The sequence below is a fragment of the Haemorhous mexicanus genome, chromosome 32, assembly GCF_027477595.1.
Source record: "Haemorhous mexicanus isolate bHaeMex1 chromosome 32, bHaeMex1.pri, whole genome shotgun sequence".
NCBI lineage: Eukaryota > Metazoa > Chordata > Aves > Passeriformes > Fringillidae > Haemorhous > Haemorhous mexicanus.
Window position 1 is genome coordinate 1657297 of NC_082372.1, and position 19572 is coordinate 1676868.

The window sequence follows — 19572 nt, forward strand, 5'->3', positions numbered from 1 at the left end:
TGGTCTTTTCCCCAGTTTTACACCATTTGGCTGTAGAAGACACCCTTGGCAATAGGAAATCAAAGTCGTGGAATCCCTGAAGTTGGAAAAGACCTTGTCCTGGTTCAGAGCAAATTTGGGAGAGAACTTCCGAAGGGGTTCCTCTAGAAAGCAGATTCAATCGAGCACTCCCACAACTGGTTCAGGAAAAATAAAATACCTCCTTGGAGAAAGGTGGAGAAAACTATTTATTAAACAATAAAACCTAAACAATATTAAACAATAAATCCTCTTGCCATTCTAAAAGAGAGACAAACTCACAAAGTCCCTCCGTGGGCTGTAGCTCAGCTCACTCAGTCTCTTATCAGTCCCTCCGGTGCTGGAAATGCCGCAGCCCAGGCCCGGCCCGGTGGGCCACAGGTGAGAGCTGCCGGTGCTCTGCTGGTGTTCAGGCCAGAGCAGGTTTAAACAGGTCCAAAGAAAAGTGGAAAAAACCCCACTGTTCAGGGAACTTCTTTGCCTCAGCCAGCTAAAACTAACTAAAAGCAAAGGAGAGCTCTGTCCTGCTGTCTGTCCATCCGCAGGCAACACACTGCAGGAGCAGGAATGTGGAGGAGTGAGTGCAGTGTCTAAAAACAAACTGTGCACTGCTTCTCTCCCCCTTCACTCTCAGGACAAGTCTTAAAGGTGCAAAACTTATTATTCAGCATAAAAACAACAAGACAACTGGGGATACAAGCATCATACAGTCAACCCAGAATGTACCTCCAACACCATTCAGTACTCCTGGATGTCACCAGAAGATAGGATTGAATGCTAAAGATTTTATGGGGTTGAAAGTCGACAAATCTGCTCTCCCCAAAGAAATCCCATTGCTGGCCTGCCTCCTGATGGATGTTCCTGCCACTGGGTTTATCTAGGTGCCCTCAGGGAACCAGGAAGATGTGGAGGCCCCAGCCAGATGCCTTCCAACTTGGATCACCAGGACCACAGATCACCAGGGCTCTGCCCAACGGGGGTCACTGAGGATCATCCAACGCGGATCCTCCCATGGGGGATGGAGCTGGAGCAGCGCACGAAGCTCTTCCCGCACTCGGGGCACTCACAGGGCTTCCCTTAGTGGCGCCTCCGTTGGTGTCGGGTCAAGGTTGAGCTTGAGGACAATCTCATCCCACACTCAGGACATTTGTAGGGCCTCTCCCCGGTGTGGATGCGCTGGTGCATGGTGAGCTGGGAGTTTAGCTTGAAGCCCTTCCCGCAGTCGGAGCAGCGGAAGGGCCTCTCCTCTGTGTGAATCCGCTCGTGTTTGCAGAGATCGGAGCTCCTTGGAAACCTCTTCCCACACTCAGGACACTCGTAGGGCTTCTCCCCGGTGTGGGTGCGCTGGTGTTTTCTCAGATCAGAGTGCCACCCGTAGCTCTTCCCACATTCCAAGCAGGTGTAGGGCCGTTCCCCCGTGTGGATCACCTGGTGCCGAATCAGGGCTGAGCTTCCTCTGAAGCTCTTCCCACATTCCCCACACTTGTAGGGCTTTTCCCCAGTGTGAATCTTCTGGTGCTCCGTCAGCTGGCACTTGATGCTGAAGCTCATCCCACATTGCCCACACTCATAGGGCTTTTCCCCAGTGTGGATCCTCTCATGTTTCCTCAGGCCAGAGTTGTATCTAAAGCTCTTCCCACATTCCCCACACTCATAGGGCTTTTCCCCAGTATGGATTCTCTGGTTTTGCATCAGGCTCCCCTTCTGGTTGAAGCCCATCCCACATTCCCCATACTTGTAGGGCCGTTCCCCAGTGTGGATTACCTGGTGCTGCATCAGGCAGCCCCTCTGGCTGAAGCTCTTCCCACATTCCCCACACTCAAAGGGCTTTTCCCCAGTGTGGATCCTCTGGTGTTGGATCAGGACAGAGCTCTGGCTGAAACTCTTCCCACACTCTCCACATTTAAAGGGTCATTCCCCAGTGTGGATCACCTGGTGCTGGATCAGGCTGGAGCTCCAGCTGAAACATTTCCCACACTCCTCACACTCATAGGGCCGTTCCCCAGTGTGGATCACCTGGTGCTGGATCAGGTTCAAGCTCCGGCTGAAACCCTTCCCGCATTCCAAGCACTTGTGTGGCTTCTCCCTGCCATGAGGCTTCTCCACCAGCTCTGAGCTCCGGCTGGATCTCCAGACACCTTCCTGGCTCAGGGGGGCTCTTTCCTCCCTGCAGCTCCCTGGGCTGGGTTTGCAGCCCCTCCTTGTGCGAGATCTCCAGGGCTTTTCCTCCTCCTCCATCCAGACATTCCCTAGGAATGAAAAATCCTGGTTTGGGGAAAAAACAAGAGGAGAATGCCTTGGACTCCTTCTCCCCTTTATCTCATGAAGTCATTGGGAATCTTGTGTCTGTAAGAACCACCAAAATACTAAGATTGAGTCCAAAAATTCTCCAAACATCAAGACACAGATCAAAAACTCTCCAAACATCATGATTCAGCAAAACCCCCTTCCAAAATATAAAGATTCAGCCCCAACAAAAAACCAAAGCACCAACATTTAACCCACAAAAGCTCAGAAACATCAAGATTCACCCCTGTGAAAATCATGGATCCCCCTCCCTGGTCACCTGCTGCATGTTGCGGGGAGAAACACGCCTGGGGCAGGAGGGAGGTTGCAGACACAGGGAGGGGTGAAACCTCCTGTTTCTGCTCCTCCTCCTCCTGTGTCTCTGCTCTTGCTCACACTCCTCTTCCTCCTGCGAATATTCCTCCTTCTCCAGCACAATCCCACCTTCTCCTCCCACATGCAACATTTGACCATTTTGTTCCTCAACCCTGCTTCTCCTTCCCTTCCTTCCCTTCTCCTCCTGCCCCAGGCCCAGCATTCACTGCTGGCTCCCCCTTCCCCCAAACCCACAGCATCCCACCGCAGGGGCAGGGATGGAGCTGGGGCAGGTCGGGCTGGGGCAGTGCTGGGCTCTCGGCCGCTTCCGCCCGCACTCGGTCCCCACTGCAGCCGCTCCCGCCAGGACAGCGCGGGGGGGCCCGGCCTTGGCGCTGCCCCACTCCCACCTCCCCAAATTCCCCTCGTGGGGGGCGCTGGGGCGATGACGCTGCAGGTGGGGAATGCTGGGAGCTGCGGGTCTGCCTGGACACTGCTGGGTCATGAGTGCCACACACTCTGATTGTGTGAGCACTGCCTGAGGGCTGGGGCTGCAGCAAGGGGGACACCCTGCTCCAGGGGGGATGTCCCACAAACGAGGGACCCCCATGAAAGGAACAAGAGGAAAGTGTCTTTGCAAACAGATGCTGTGAATCTGATTAAAGATAGAGCTAGGTACAAAAGCAAGCAACAGGAGAAGCCATCAGTTTCAGAAAATGTTATTAACTGATGACACTGACTGCTGCTGAGCCAAGGTCATGCCAAATTCATGAACTTCGAGAAGAACAACAATGAGCCATGAATATCGTTTGCTATACAAAAGTGGGAACCCTATCAAGGGGGTATGCAGTAGGTGGATTGGGATGTTTTTAGCTCTCAAGTACTCCACCCAATGGGGAGAGGGAGATGTGGCTGGGAAAATTAGGATGAAAAGGAGGCTGTGTCCTTCAACAATAGGAGAGACCACATGGAAAATGTTTCATGGCATCTCCCTTTTTTTAGGAATGTAATTACTTTTACAGGACTCCTCTGGCTGCTTTGTGGACAGAAACCTCTGGTGATGTCAATTTTTCCACACAGCTTGGAGCTCATCCGGAATTCCTTCCACCATCTGGGGCAGCGGGCAGTGAGTGCAGCTGAAGGTGCCTCACCCAGTTTGGGGGATCGGCTCCCTTGGGTGGCGGTGGCACCGGGGATTGATTGGGTACCCGAGAGTGACCAGGAGACAGATGAGTGACACATCAGGGGGGCTCTGAAGAGTCAGCAGGGAGAGAGCTCTGAAAATCTCAACAGTGAGTGCAGTGGGATCTTCGGGGAATGAACATGGCAGGGCATCCATGGAGGGTAGAAAAGGGAAAGCTGGGAAGGGGTCCTGGCCAAAGGGATGATGATCCCAAAATATCTCTGAAAGGTCCCTTCGGAGAATGTTGAGGCAGTTTGCACATTCCCCCAGAGGTAATTAAGGACATGGATACCCAGGGGGGCAATAAGGGAAGTGGAGAAGGGATTTGGACAACAGGGGATGGATGGTGTTGGTGTGCTGGGAAGGGATTGGGTGAAGGGGAGTGTGCAGCAATATGGATAAGGCAAGAAGCAACAGGAGGAATCTCTGTGGGAAGGAAAAGGATGATGCAAAATCAGAGGAAGAGAAAAATACTGAGGACTGGGATGTTTTTCAGCAGGGTCTTAGCCTCAAAACTTTTTAGCTGATTCAGATAATTTGTATCCCCAGTTTCCAGGACAGGAAATCAAGCAGGTCAGGATTTCAGGGGTTTGTCTGTGGTGGGCAGAGGCAGCACCGGGCGCAGAGGTGCGGGACTGGGAGCACGGGCTGGGGGCCTGTGGGGAGCTGCGGGGCCGGGCCGGGGCTGTGGGGCAGCCGGGGCTCAGCGCCGGGCACTGCCTGACCCCACCAGCCCCGGGCAGGGCCGGCAGTGGCCCCTGGCCCCCAGGAGGCTGCGGGACGCCCCGGCCGCTGCCCGGCCCCGTGGAGCTGCCGGCCCTGCCCGCCGGGGGGGCACCTTTGGACACTGCGGCAGGACAGGGACCGGCTCTGGGATACGGGCTGGGGAGGGGACCCTGAGCACAGGGAGCAAGGAACATCTGGGAAATATGGATGATATGTGTAAGGATCGAGATTATCTTTTAAGGATTTGGTTGGGGTCACTGGAGAAACAAATGATTTTGCAGAAAACTCGGGAGCTGTATGAGGATGAGCACCCACAGGCACTGAGGGGGGCTGCAGGAGGGGCACAAAAAGGCCCTGCAGCACTTGGGCACAAAGGCACAGCAGGGGAATGCAAGAAGGGAGCAGAAAAAGGCCAAGCTGAAGGCAAGGGCCAGGGCAGAGTTCCTACAGCTCTTGAGGGATCAACCCCAGGGCCCAAGGGGGCCCCAGCACCCAGGGGATGGGCTCGGCCACAAGCACCTGGCAGAGGCATTGCCCTCCTCGGCAGGGGAGAGCCCACCCAAACAGCCCCTGGCAAGGAATCAGGGCTCCAGCTGCAGGGCACAAGGACACTGCAAGCAGAGACAGCAGCACCCTCAGGATAAGCAAGTCCACCCATTGATGGACATGGATTGGCAGGGCTGTCACAGCTCCCATCACACCAGGGACCCACCACTCTGGAGCCCTTGAGAACATTCAGGCTGGGTCTGCATTGAGAAGAGGCCTTTCCTGATGGACACAGGGGCCTCTCAACCCACTCTGAATCTTAGACCTGTGGGGGGGAAAATGCAAAAAAATGTCTTTGAATATTAATGGGAGAACTGGGGAAAATGAGGAGGAGTGTTTTATTGAACCACTATTGGCAGATGTGTGGGATGAGTTTGAAATGCATTAATTTTTATTTGCTCCTAATTGTGATTATAATTTACTGGGAAGGGACTTAGACACTAAATTGGGAATGCAAATTAATATTATAAAAGGTGATACAGAGGTTAGTTATGTTGTACCACTGTGTCAGATGTCTGGCAAGGCCTATGCTGAAGTGAACCCAGAAGTGTGGGCAGCCCCAGGCTGTGGCCAGGATCCTGTCCCTGTGAAATCTCTCCCACAGGAAGCTGGGCTGGCACTGACCCTGCCTTGGGACTTTGCTGTTCCCAACACCCACCCAGGACATTGGCTCCTGCCTAAGGAGTGCAAAGCAGCACCACTGGTGGCCAAGTGCCGTGGCCCATGCCAAGTGGCCCTGAGGCCAGAAACAGCCACCAGCACAGCTGAACACGGGGGACCCCTCAGCCTCCCTGAAGCCCCGGAGATTTGCACTTCCCACCTGCAGCAGGAGGATGGGAGGCCCCACTGAGCCTGCCCTGAAGGCAACGCAGCAGCAGCCAGGGCTCCACAGCTGGCCCAGCCCCTGGGCCTGCCCACAGATCCTCTGCTGAAATCCTCTGCCTACCCACCCTCCTCTGGCATCTCCAGCCACTGGGGCCAAGCCTTGCTGGCACTGCTGCAGCTTCAGTGCTCTCTGGACCTGCACTCGCCACAGCTGCTGGGGAACACAAGGGCACAATTCCACTCTGGGGCTCAGGTACACTCACACACTGGGCTGCCTGGGACTGGATCGTTGCAAAATATACCAAGTTTATTTCCTCTAAATCTTATTTCCCTGCTCAGAAAGGTTTCCCTACTCAAAGGTTTGCCGTTGCCTTGGGGAAAGAAGTTTTTTTTTAAGGGATGTTACACCACTCAACAGAGATGAGTTTAACATCTCAACAGACTGGGAACAGCCAAAAAGATACCCACAGAGATAAGGACCAGCAACAAAACATCAATGCCCAGCAGCAAACAGCAACCAACAGCTACCCCAGACACTGCCCCCGGCAGAGCTGGAGACACCTGGTCTGGAAAAGGCTGAGAAGGAAATCCAGGAGTGTGCACCTAATTAACATCCAAGGGGAAGAAATCCGGGTCCAATAGGAAACCAGATACTAAAAACTACACAACTTGGAAGCAATGAACATTAAACCAGTGGATTTAGATTGGTTCAGGCTGTAGAAAATTTAGGAAAAATCTAGTAAAATTTACATGTCATGGAATGATTTTCTCTGCACACCCGGGCTATATGTGGATGAAATTATTTCTGTTACACATCTTTGCCAGAACCAAGGAATGCCTCGACTCTCTAACACTAAAGCTATTCTTGGAGAGTTTTTGTTTTTCCTGCAGTTTCAGTGACAAGATTAAAACATGAGAATAATTTTTCATAATAATCCCACTTTATATTGTCAGGTAGGTTTGGGACAGAAGTGTGAGAATCAAGTTTTGGTCTGGGTTTTTCGATGTTCACCTTTAGGCTGCATTCTGAAAAACTACAAGAGCTTTAAAAGTGACCATTTAATTCATAAACAGTTCATAGGTTGTTTAAATATTGTTTAAAGAAATAAACAGTCCCAAAAACAAAACAAAACCCAAACCAAACAAAAGAAAAAAAAAAGCAAACAAAAAAGAAGCAGATTCTGGCGGGGGCACCTGTGAGTGGTGGGATGGCTGCTCTGGAAGAGAAGCTTCATTCCAGGCAACCTGGAGAGGGGCTTTAGAAAGGCAAATTAACACTGCAGGGCAAAGTGTGGACAACCCACCTGGGTCTCTTGCCTGGGGCAGGAATTGGGCTGATTCCCTCTGCCCCTCACCCCAAGCTCTGCCTGCTTGCACAGATGGAATTTGCACAGGGCAAGGCAGAGCCCATGGTGAGGAGATCTGACTCTGCAACAGAAACGGGTGAAGCTGCAAAGGGAAACAGCAAAAGCAGAATGTTCTGAAAACTACACTTAAAAAAGCTGGGGGTGAATCATCCCTCTGCCCACTGCAACACCTGCTGTCATTGTCTGTGTTATATAGGGTGTATTAGATCAGTTTATTTTTGGATTTGGTGGGGGTCTTTTGTGTTTTTCGGTTATTTAGGAAGATCAGTTAGGAATCCAAGAATGTGATGTTTGAATTACAGAAAAGCAGTCAATTGATGCAGTCCTGGCTCCTGAGGGAGTGCCCAAAAATGGGGAAAACAGCAACAGCCACCAGAACAAATCCTACAACAACATGGACCAGCCCCTGGGAACCCTAAACAATACATATCAGGAGCCACAGAACCCATTTCTCATTTCAATGGCATCATTATGTTGCAGAAGTTCGAAAATTATTGAAAATCATATTCTAGTTAATAGACAGATGTCTAAATTAATGAAGCAATATAATAGTTAGCATGAGTAGCAGTAGTTATGCTAAGGCCGCAGTAGGCCCGCTAAACTTTAAGTGAACTTTAGTGCATGGTAGATCGAGAGGATGTGTTATCTAGAGAATGCACCAAACCTTATCTATGGAATGCACCTTCTGGCTAAGTAACAAATGTCATGATGTACCTAATAAATCTCTGTATGCCTTTAAAAAATGCTTAGCGATGCATATAGATTAAATGAAGCAATCATGTTAAGAAAAGTATATAAACCCTGCAGATTCTGTGGCAAAATGGGGCTCTGACTTTGGACGAAAGTCCTCAGGCTCCCGGGCCCTAATAAAGCACCTCATAAAGCAACTCCGGTTGTTTTGTGTTCTCTTCACATCGGGCAACAATTAGGTTACAAGCTGTCCTCAAAATAATAACCAACCAGACAGCTCCAGCTCCTGACCTTCCTGCTGACCAATCCACTGAAATGAGGAACACAACATTTCACCAGGGGATGGGATCAGATCATCTGTTAGCAGAAAAAGGTGGAGTTTCTGGAAAATTAAATGACTCAAACTGCTGTTGGCAAATAGATGACAAAGGAAAAGTGGGGAAACAGATAACAAATTAAACAAGCAAGTAGCTCATGTACCAGTCCAAACGTGGAAAGGATGGGAATGGGACACGGTTTTGTGGCTCCCTGGCAGACCATGGGTTAAACGAACACAGTTTCTCCTCTTATGTGCTACAGTAACTCTCATCTTTTTACCATGCTCCACACCTTGAGAGTGCAGCTCATTCAGCAGGTGAGCCAGGGGATGCAGGTGGCAGCCAGGCCTCCTGATCCAGAAACGGCTACAGAAGGACAGGGAAGGAGGGCACTGAAAATAATCCCAAAATCAAAGAGGACCCAGGAAGAAAAAACAGAGTCAATTAGTGAATCTGTTTGGAGATAGGGCCAGGGACTTCTAGATAAGGAAGTAACGGGAGAAACCATCAGTTCCAGAAAATGTTACAAATTTACACGGACACCTGCTCAAAGTCCCGCTAGATTCCTGAACTTCGAGAAGAACAAGGACTTAACAGAGCCCGTGAATATCGGATGTTAAACAAAAGTGGGGGTGCACATTAACGAGGACATACAGCAGGCGGATCGGGAAGTCTGAACCTTCCAAGCACCTCAGCCAGTGGGCACAGGGAGGGGGAAATAAGGCCGGGGAAATGAGAATAAAAAGTAGGCTGCGAACTACAACAATGGCAGAGACCGCACGGCAAATGCCCCACGGCCTCTCCCTCTGCTCAGCAATAAAGTCACTTTTACAGGACTCCTCTGGCTCCTCCGGGCACAGAAACCTCCGCCGACCTGAATTTCCCCGCACAGCCCCGGCGGCGGGGCAGCCCCCTCTGTCCCAGCCACAGGAACCGGGCCGAGCCAGCGCCGCTCCGGCAGCGGCTCCTGCCGAGGCAGCGGCGGGAAGGAGACCGCGGGCAGCCGCTCCCGCAGCGCCCTCAGCCCAGGGGCAACACGGGCCGGACACGGCACAACCAACCCGCCTGAGCCCCCTGCCGCCCCCGAGGCCCGCAGCGAGCCCCGAGCCCCCGCACAACCCAGCGCGGCTCCCACCTGCGCTCCGGCCGCCTCCGAGCTCCGCCGCCGCGCCCGGGCCCGCTCCGCCAATGGCGCCGCTGCGCAGCCACGGCCGCCCTCAGGCCGGCACCGGGGCCCTGCTCCGCCCCTCTCCCACCAATCAGCGCGCCAGAACCGCGACTGACGGCACAACCGGCCAATCGCAGCCAGGGGCGGGCTCTGCACACGGCACAGCCCCGCCCCGCGCTCTCAGGGCCCCCCGGGCTGCGTGAGGCCAAAGCCGGAGCCGAGGAACGGCCCTGGAACGGGCCCGGGCCCGAGGGGGATGGAGCTGAAAAAACAAACAAACTTCTCCGCAGCTCCTGACACGGCTTTCCCACGGCACTGCCGCTTCGGTGGCTCCGGCTCAGCGGGAGCCCTGGAGCCTCACTTTTCCTACCCCTAATTAGGAGCATCAGTGCATCGCTTTGATTTCCCCCAAGAAGGGAAAGCTGCCCAAAACCCCTGTGGGTAAGTGGGGGAGGGGAGAGATTTCTGGCAGAAAACTCCAAAAGCTCAGAGCAGGATAATGAGAATTCAGTGAAGACCCTTAAATCCAGCTTTCCCCCCGCCTCCCTCCTTCCAGCTGCACCTCCTACCCCGGCAGTGCAGGAGACAGGGAATGGGGCCATGCTCAGTTCATCCCCCGGGGCTTCTCCCTCTTCTCGGGGACAGGAGTCGTTCCCCTGCTGCACCCTGGGCTCTCTCCCGCCGGAGACTTTTCCAGGAACTTTTCCAGCCTGAGTCCATCCCATGGGGCACAGCCCCCCTCCAGCTGCTGCAGCGTGGGTCACTGTGCCCTGGGGTCAGTCCTGCCAGGACAGGCTGCTCCAGCGGGGCCCCTCTGGCCACGGGGTCACAGCCTCCTCTCAGGCATCCCCGTGCTCCAGCGCGGCTCCTCCAGGGGCTGCAGGGGGATCTCTGCATCCCCATGGACCTGCAGGGGGATCTCTGCATCCCCATGGACCTGCAGGGGGATCTCTGCATCCCCATGGATCTGCAGGGGGATCTCTGCAGCCCCATGGATCTGCAGGGAGATCTCTGCAGCCCCATGGATCTGCAGGGGGATCTCTGCATGCCCAAGGATCTCTGTATCCTGCACCGCTGTCTTTGGAGGTGCCAGGAATAGGCTGAGCTCTGTCTGAAGCTCTTCTCACATTCCCCAGCACGGGGAGGGTTTTACATCCTCACAGCTCCCCGGGCTGGGTTTGCAGCCCGTCCTTGTGTGGGATCTCTGGAGCTTTTCATCCCCGTTGGATTCCTGCACCGTGGAGCCGTTCCAAATGGCCTCTTCCACGAGGTTCTGTGGCAGGGATTTTTTCTCCCTAGTCCCCATCAGGAGCTCAGTGCCTGGGGATGGAAGGACAAGGAGAGGAAGAGACAGGGAGAAGGGAAAAGGAAAAGGCAGAAGGAGAGGAAGGAAGAAGAAGGAACAAGGGAGGAAGGAGATGGGAAAGGAATGTGGATGGTTGAAGGACAGAATGAGGAGAGGAAGGAGGGCAGAGAAGGAGAAGATGGGATTTGCCTCCATGCCAGAGGGAAGGGGAAGGAGATCCCCCCAGTCCATCCCTGGCAGGATGGCATTGGTAGTGAGGCTGTCCTGCAGCAATGCTGGGCTGGGAGATGAAGCAGGAGGGAGGGGAAAGGGGGCAGTGACTTCCTCCTCACCTGCCTGGCTGTCCCAGTCTGCAGTGTCCTGGCGCTGCCGAGGCCCTTGGAGCGTCCGGCACTCAGGAGCCCGAAGCTCACGGCTGCTTTATAAAGCTGACACAGCAGGCAGGGTGGGTCTGTGTGTGATCTCCAGCAAACTGGGTTTATTGGTACAGGAACAGGGTCCACAGCTGAACAGGGTCCAGGGACAAAGACAGGGTGCAAGCTGAGGGCACAGGGGGTTTTTATATGGGGTAGTGAGGGTGGAGCTGAGGGTCAGGGTCCAATGGATATGGGGAAAATGGGGCAAAGGAGGGGTTAAGGGTCGGGTCAGCTAACAGGGAAACAGGGGCAGAGGAATGCAGTAAACCAGGGCCAATGGAGGGACAGAGAGGAGAACATTCTAGGGACTAACCAGAGATGGGTAACAGGGGTTGTACTTGGGCAACTAGGCCAACAGGCCAATGGGGTAACATAACTTTACATAAATTAGCATGTGCCTGCAAAGATCTATGGGAGAAGCAAGCTTATGACCATAACCTTGAAATCTATTCCTCTTATTTGGGACCAGTCCTCCACAGCTGGGAGCTTGAGACTCCCATGGGCCTCCCCACAGGTGCATTTTCCTTTTCCTCACAGCCTTCTCCAGCTCTACCTAGCCAAAGTGTAGGATTGACAAATCTTGGCTTGGGGGAAGAACAAGGCGTGAGCACCTTGGGGACAAAGTGAGAAAGGAGCCTCATTCTTTAGAATTTTTCAAAGTTTAATAAGGAAAAACAAGGAACAAATCAGTAACAGCGCTGGGTGCTTGGCGATGGCCAGAGGCACAATGGTTAACCACAGCAACTCTTCTTAGCAACTTTTTCCATTGTATTGATCAAATACGTATTCATAATGATTATACAAATTCAAGCATTTCTTTGAACTCCTTTACATGTTCCAGGAATTCTTTAGGTTGGTCTGACCCCCAAATCACCTTTTTAGAGTACGTGCAGGAATCGTGGGTTGTTGTTTTGAGGGTTGTGTGTCACTCCCTCACAAGGGCCCCCTGTTCTGTGGTTGCAGCAGGTGACAGTTACTGACAGTGGAAGGGTCAGTGGCAGGGGCCCTCATCACATCCCTTCCTTAAGTGTTATCTGACCAGGCAGACAGTTTTAGCTATTTCCACAAGTACTTCAAATTAGTTATTTCACAAATATCTCTGAGTCATTCTCATTATTGTAAGTTAGATGCAAAAATAAAAGCATTAGCTATTATTTCACAACTACAGCTACTTCTGCAAAAGTTAACATTACAATGCACAACACATGGCATCCACTTTAATAGTTTGTGAAAGCCAAAACTATAATGTATGTTTTTCACACTGTCTACAAACTAAAATATCATCCATGTTCTGAGGATAGGAGCTCCACAGGGGCCAGGGCATTGGCAACAAAAAGCTGAACAAATTATACTATAGCAAAAGCAGTGAAAGGTGATTACAAACTGTACCATATCAAACTCGCTGTGATTAAGAATAATTTACAAAAGTCAATACATGAAGCAAAAGCCAACACTGCCTAGTTATTTACACCAAAGCCAGGGCAGGTTTTTCCCTTGCACGGAGCACTTGGGCCTTCCCCGGGCCCCTTCTGCCCTCCTGCAGAGCCGCTGGCATTTTCCAGCACACACAGTTTGTAACCCAGAGCCGGGTGCAGCCCCGAAGGCTCCAAGCGCCTCCTTCCAGGCTGACTCTGCAGGTGCCGAGGCTGCTCTGGGCTCTGCCAGGGCTCTGCTGGGGCTCAGCTCTGGGCCAGGCTGGGCCCGCTCTCCCCTCACATGGCTCCGGGCAGCTGAGGCACAGCAGGAGAAGGAAGGGACACGTCAAGGCAGTTTAGGTTTAAGAGAGTTTTTATTCCAAAAATTGTTATAACAAACAGGCTGTCCTAACTACCATAACTAACTATCAGTGCTGTCATAACTAACTACCAGAGCTAACTACCATAACTAACTAGCAGTGCTAACTACCATAACTAATTGTCCTAACTACTGTAACGTGAAGCTCCCTCAAGTGCTTCATCTCCTCCGCTGCTCCCTCAGTTGCTTCGCTGCAGTGATCAGATGGGTCAGGCTGGAGAGAGGCTTGGCTGATGACAAAAATGGGTGCTGTCCAAAGGATAAAAAAGAAAGAAATGAACTGTTACTTCCCAGAGTCAAGTTTCTCACAGGCTCTGTTGCAGCAGGACAAAGGGAAATGGTTTGAAACTCAAGAGAGGGAAGCAGGCTCAGATTAGATGTAAGGGAGAATTTTTTAACCAGGAGAGTGGGGGAACACTGACAGAAGGTGCCCAGAGGTGTGGGAGGTGCCTCCTCCCTGGAAACCTCCAAGCTCAGGTCGGGCAGGGCTCGGAGCCCCCTGATCTGCTGAAGATGTCCCTGCTCGCTGTGGGGCACCAGGCCCAGCTGGCCTCGAAAGGAGCCTGCCAAGCCAAAGCAGGCGAGGATTCTGCTCGCTCTGCGTGTGGAAAGCAGCGAGGCTGGAGACTGTCGGAGGGGGCCCCACAAGAAAACCCCTCCCTCGCGCTGCTACTTGCCCTGCAGCCCTTGGCATTCACCTGCAGCAGCTCCTGGGCAGCCCAGCGCCGCTCCTCGTCCGGCTCCAGGCTGCACTCGAGGAAGTCCCGCAGCAGAGCCGACAGGCGCCGGGGCTCCTGCAGCTGCGGGGTCCCGTTCTGCCGGATCAGAGCGCGAGCCTGCAGGGAAAGCAAACTCAGCGCTCTGCCAGCTTCCTTCACACCCACACGGGCTCACATCCACCCCGGGTCCTCAGCCCCAGCTCCAGGGACACTTTCCTCCCTGCCAGAGATGCTGCTCACAGCTCATTTTTCTGTGCCAGCCAAAAAACCCAAACCCTGGGGCTGACACAGCCACTGCAACATCCAAATGATCTCTCCCTGAGAGCCAGTTTCATTGGCTGACTCTGTCAGTAGGAACCTCCATCAGAAATAGCACATTTTGCTTCTCCAAATGTGGACACCAGCTGTACAGGCCATTTTCCAGAGTCAGTGTGGTCTGCCTGGGTTATTTCACAGGATTCTTACATCAAGTGCATCTCTGCAGTGCCACTGACACTCAAGTGAATGCATTCCTGATGCCCCATCCCAGAAACTGCCAGGCCAGAAACAGGAGGTTTGTGATGCTGAAAGCTCAGCTTTGGTGACACAGAGAAAGTAGCTTGGAATAGGAATGAAATATGTTAGACTATGGGAATGTTAAACAATCATCCTCAGGTTTTCAACAAGTTTCACAGTGAGAGGAATCAGGGGGGAGATCATCTTGCAAAATGTCTTCTAGAAGCTCCTGCAGAAATCGTGTTGGGTTTGGGGATGGGATGTGGGGTTGGTTTGGGCTTTTCTTGCAGGGAAACATTAGAGCTGATGCACTTGCTTCACATTTCCATGTCATCCTCACAGCCAGAAGAGCTGCAACAACGTAAATCCCAAAGCAAATTGTTGCTGGAGACTGCAGAATATTCGTCTGTGTTCAGGCTGGAGTCCTCTGGGAATTCCCTTCCCATGTGCAGAAACCTCCAGCTGCTGCTCCCAGGGCAGGGTCCCCCTGTGCTCACAGGCCTCTGCAACCACTGGAGAATTTGCCTCTTACCATGGCCCCCGTTTCCCTGAAGTAAGGAGGTTCTCCTTCCACCATCTCGATGGTCACAATGCCAAAGGCCCAGATGTCCACCTTGGGGCCATAAGGAGATCTGGTCACAACTTCTGGGGCCATCCAGTGAGCAGTGCCCACCATGGAGCTGCGCCGGTCCTGCTCAGGGCTGAGCTGAGCACAGAGGCCAAAATCAGCTGAGGACAGAAACAAACCCTGTCAAAGGCAGCTGGAATGAGGAAACCAAGCACAAAGATTCCCCACTCTCCATCTGAGAATGCAGTAGTGAAGTCAGCTGGGAAAGTCCTCAGGGCTGTAGCCAAGGAAAGATGGAACTGGACCCTTACAGAAACCCTCAGCTTTCATGCAGTGGCTTTTACTGATTCCCTTGGAGCTTTAGATTCCCACTGCTGCCCCTCTGGAAGGGCCATAGCCAGAGAAAAGGCACTGCTGGCACCCTGCTCCTCTCCTGAGCTCTCTGCAGGGGCAGCCGCTCTCAGCTGGCAGCAGGGCCCGGGCAGTGCCCCCAGCAGCCCTTGTGGGGCTCTGGCCTCACTGGGAAGCAGCCCCACAGCCGCAGCCCGGGAGCGCCGTGCCTGGCCAGGAACACCCACCCAGCCTGACAGTGCCATCCATTCCCAGGAGGATGTTGGAGCTCTTCAGATCCCTGTGGATCACCCAGTTGGCATGGAGGAAATCCAGGCCCTGCAGACACTGAGAGAGAACAAGAAACACCAGGGTAAAAACCAATGGCCCGAATATATCACACCAGAAAGGACAGTTCAGAATTCTGCCAGCAGCAACTTTGCTGGGACAGGCCAGGAGTGCAGTGCACACAAGCTCCAGGCAAACGGTGCAAGGCAAAGCTGAGAACAGCAAATCAAATCAAAAAAGGACAGAGAGTACCACAACAGCAGGAGAGAGAGCAAGAACAGAGCAGAAGTGCAGTGATGCTGGCAGGCCGTTCACTGCAGAGGCTCTTTCTTCTCCAGCTCATGAAAACAGCACAGAAACAAAGCCCTGAGCATGGAGCCACTCCTGTTCTCATGCCTGTTTGGAAGGACCATCGTGTCCCAGCCATGGGAGTGACAAGCAGGATCCCTCACCTCCCGACTGACAGCTGCCATCTCTCCTTCAGCCATGCGTGTCTGTCTGACAACGTCCTGCAAAGTTCCTCCATCCATGTATTCCATCACCAGCCAGAGATCTCCATCAACAAGGAAGCTGGAAGAGGAAAACAATGGCATGGAGATGAATGGGCAGTGCTCAATTCCCCCATGGAAAAGCCTGGATGGAGTTTTGTTTCCAGGTCACTTGTCAGTGAGGACAGAATCAGATGGAGAGACATTCCTGCCCGGCTGCCCAGCCCTTGGAATCTGCACAGTCTAAAGGAGAAGGAGACACCTGTGAGAAAGGAGAAGCCTAAGATGGCAAGCAGGTGAAAAATGCAGGTTAGCAACAGCCCAGATCAATGTGGAACCGCAACACTTGCTCCCAGCTGGTTCAGCTTCTGAACTCCTCAGTTCCACCATTCCCTCCAGAACAAGGACACACAACTGCCAGGGCTATCCAGGGGAGGAGGCCGTGCAGCACTTGGGACAAAAGCAGTCAGAAAACCTTTCAGAAAGTCCCTTCAGAAACAGGCAAGGCCAGTGAAAAATGGGCAAATGAGGCATTGCTGGAAACAAGAACCTGGTCTGCCTGGCATCTGTAGCAATGGAAAAGGGCTGGGAAGAAGAAGCCAAGGGAAATAATTTTTGCTGTGGTTCATCAGCACTTGTTGGAAGACACAGCAAACGGGGTCAACTTGAAGGAAAAACCAAACCAAAGCAACAAAAGCACACGCAGGGAGTGAACTGCCAGGCTGTTGTTTGGGGAAGATGTGGCTGGGTCAGGCATTTTCAAAACAGGCTACAGACTAGGGATGCCAGGAAAGGTTAACGCAGGGCCCGGGCACGGGATAAGAGCTGAAACACTCACCTGTCCAAAGAGTTGACAATGTTGGGGTTCTTCTTGTCCTTCAGGAGCAGGATCTCATTCACAGCTCGTTCCCTGTTCTGCCCTCGGAGACTCATTTTCTTTATGGCCACCTGAAGGGACATGGCAGCCCTTGAACTGCAGGAGTCTGTGGCAGGAGGCCACAGCAAACACAGAGCGAGTCTGTTTGGAGTGACGGAGCCAGGCTGTGCCAAACTGCCTTGGGATGGGACACCAGAGCTCAGCAAGTGCCATTCCCACAGCCCATTGCTCTGCCAGCTGGGGGCTGCTCACAGGACACATGGCCAGAGACATTTGGCCTTGCAAGCTCTGCAGAAATGGTCCCTCAGCTGTCAGCCTCAAAGCTCTAACAACATCCTCTGCACCTACAGTCTGCTCAAATGGCCTCAACACTCTCATTATTATTATTCAAACCCATTTGGAAAGCAGGAGGTAATTCTGGTTCTTTGGAACAGAGCAAAACAGCCAGGAACCCTTTAGCAGTTCTATGGGATTTGGCCATGATTTCAGATGCAACTGCTCTGTTTGGGATTGCACAACAAAGCAAACACACACATCCATTGCTCAGGTGATCCCTGTCACAGGCTGTCACTGACACCAGACCCAAACACACCTGCAGGGTTTGGGAGAGAGCTTTGCTCTGGACATCCATCTTCTCATTTCTCTCCCTCTCTCTGTGAACAGCTGAAGTAGGACTAAAACCCCAAATTGAGCCCAAGTGGGATGCCTCCTAATAGTGCCTTGGGGTTCCCTTTGAAGATGAAAGGCAGGATGGAAATACTGCTAAATAGTGTTCCTGTCAGAGGCTGGGGTGAAGATAAATTGGGCCTCAGTCTCCAGCAGCTGATGCATTCACACTTTTAGATATGCAGACCAAGCCAGTGCATCCTGCTCTGACAGACACCGCTGGCCTCCTTGCATTCCTTTGGCACTTCAGAAGGACCAGGTCTGTCCCAGCTGTGCTCTGCAGGCTGACACTGCTCTGCCTTCAGAGGAGCAGCCTGAGCAGGAAAGCTCTGCTGGCCCCCAAAGCTGCAGCCACAGCTCCCAGCAGAGGGGAAAGCCCTGGAGAGCTGCCAGGCGTGCTGGGCGTGTTGACACTGACCTCTCCTCCAGTGGCCCTGTCCAGTCCTTTATAAACGGTTCCGAAAGCCCTGGAGACAAAACAGCAGAGAAGAAAGAAGCAGCGCTTTAGGCCCTGGCAGTGAAAGCCAGCCCAGACAGGAGATCTCTGCTGCCTGCAGCCTTCTCAAACACCTGGGTGCATCGACCCTTCCAACAACAGCACAGCAGCCACCAGCCCTCTGCCCTGCAAGGTGGGCAAGAGAAAACTGAGACCCAGCACGAAGGAATTGGGCTGGAGCAAATCCCAAATGTCCACCCTGAACTGCTTTAGTTCAAAACCTAGGAGGGGAAATGGGTGTCTAAAGAACTGGAAAAGAATGCATTTCATCCTTTTCCATGTCCTGCCTAAGACCTGCAGGCTCCACAAGGGCCCTGCCATCAGGCAGGTGATGCATTTTCCCCCAGAGTGCATCAGCTCTGTGTCTGTTACTGAATGGATGGGGTCTGCTACCTGTGCTAAAATAGAGCCCTTATTAGTTCACTTCTAGTTTCTGTTTCTAAACCTTTAGGTTGATCATTCTGACCCGTGGATATTTAACAAAGGAAAATATTTGAAAGAAATCTTCTTGAGAATTGCTTTCTGACAGTCATCAGATGGTGAGTTGCTCTTTTTGGCAATCCAGTTCCAGGGACAGAAGATCTTCCAGGTCCTGCTCCGTGCTGCAGGCAGGACACTGCCAGCCTCAGGGGGCTCTGACGATGCCTCCTGACCACAGTTATCAATTCTGATCAGGACTGTGAGACAGCAGGATGGTAGCCCAGTGTCGGAAGGTGTTTGGAGCTCTCCTGAGTTCTCACTTGATCCTGCCCCAGCACAACCCCTGGCCCTGCTTGTGCAGAAGTCGCTGCCGTGCCCTTACCCTTGGCCAATCTGCTCCAGCTCCAGGTATTTCTCGGCAGGCTCCGCCTCGCTCACGGTGTTCCCTGAAAGAAACCACGTGGAAGACGCTCCCTCCCAGAGTGAGAGCCCGCCCTGCAGCAGAGCCAGAACGCAGCCCCACTCCCTGGGGCCGTGAGCCCCTTGGTCTCAGCTGGGGAAGGACAAGAAATGGCTCGGTGACATTCAGCTGCAGAGCAACCCAGGGTGCAGCTGATGCTGAGACACACACACAGCGCCCTGCTCGGGCACGCAGGGACAGAGCAGACGTACTCAGCTGCATCAGGCACCACTCCCCTCTCCCCTCTGGCTGCAGGGCTGTGCTGCTGTCAGAATGCTCAGCCCAGGATCCCACAGAGGAGGGAGGTTCGGTGTCCTCTTCCCAAGCAGAGGAAGGTTCTCCATCCTCTTTCCAAAATTCTGCAGCTTCTATATCCTCTTCCCAAAATTCTGCAGGTTCGCCATCATCTTTCCAAGCCAGAGGATGTTCGCTGTCCACTTCCCATGCTGGGAGATGTTCATCCTTCTCTTTCCAAGACACAGGATGTCCTCCATACTCATCCCACACTGGGAGATGTCCGTTGTCCTCATCCCATGCCATGGGAGCTTGGCCATCCTCGTCCCACTCCGGGAGATGTCCACTGTCCTTGTCCCAATCTGCAGGAGCCTCGCCGTTGCATTCCCACACCGTTCAGATGGGAGAGATGGGAGGAGGAGGAAGGAGGGATCGCTGCCCGCGGATCCCGCAGTGCCCCGGTGCGGGAAGGGCTCCGTCCGCGTCTCCAGCTCCATCCCCCGTAGGAGGATCCGCGCTGGGTGATCCCCGGTGGGCGGAGCGCCCGTGTTGGGAACACACCTGGCTGGGGGCT

The 19572-nt window shown here is 53.1% G+C and overlaps 2 pseudogenes; both read right to left on the reverse strand.

The window, feature by feature from the left end:
- Positions 1 to 208: 208 nt before the first annotated feature.
- Positions 209 to 9598, reverse strand: LOC132340530 (zinc finger protein 184-like; annotated as a pseudogene).
- Positions 9599 to 10201: 603 nt separating this feature from the next.
- Positions 10202 to 19382, reverse strand: LOC132340581 (serine/threonine-protein kinase PAK 3-like; annotated as a pseudogene).
- Positions 19383 to 19572: the final 190 nt, after the last annotated feature.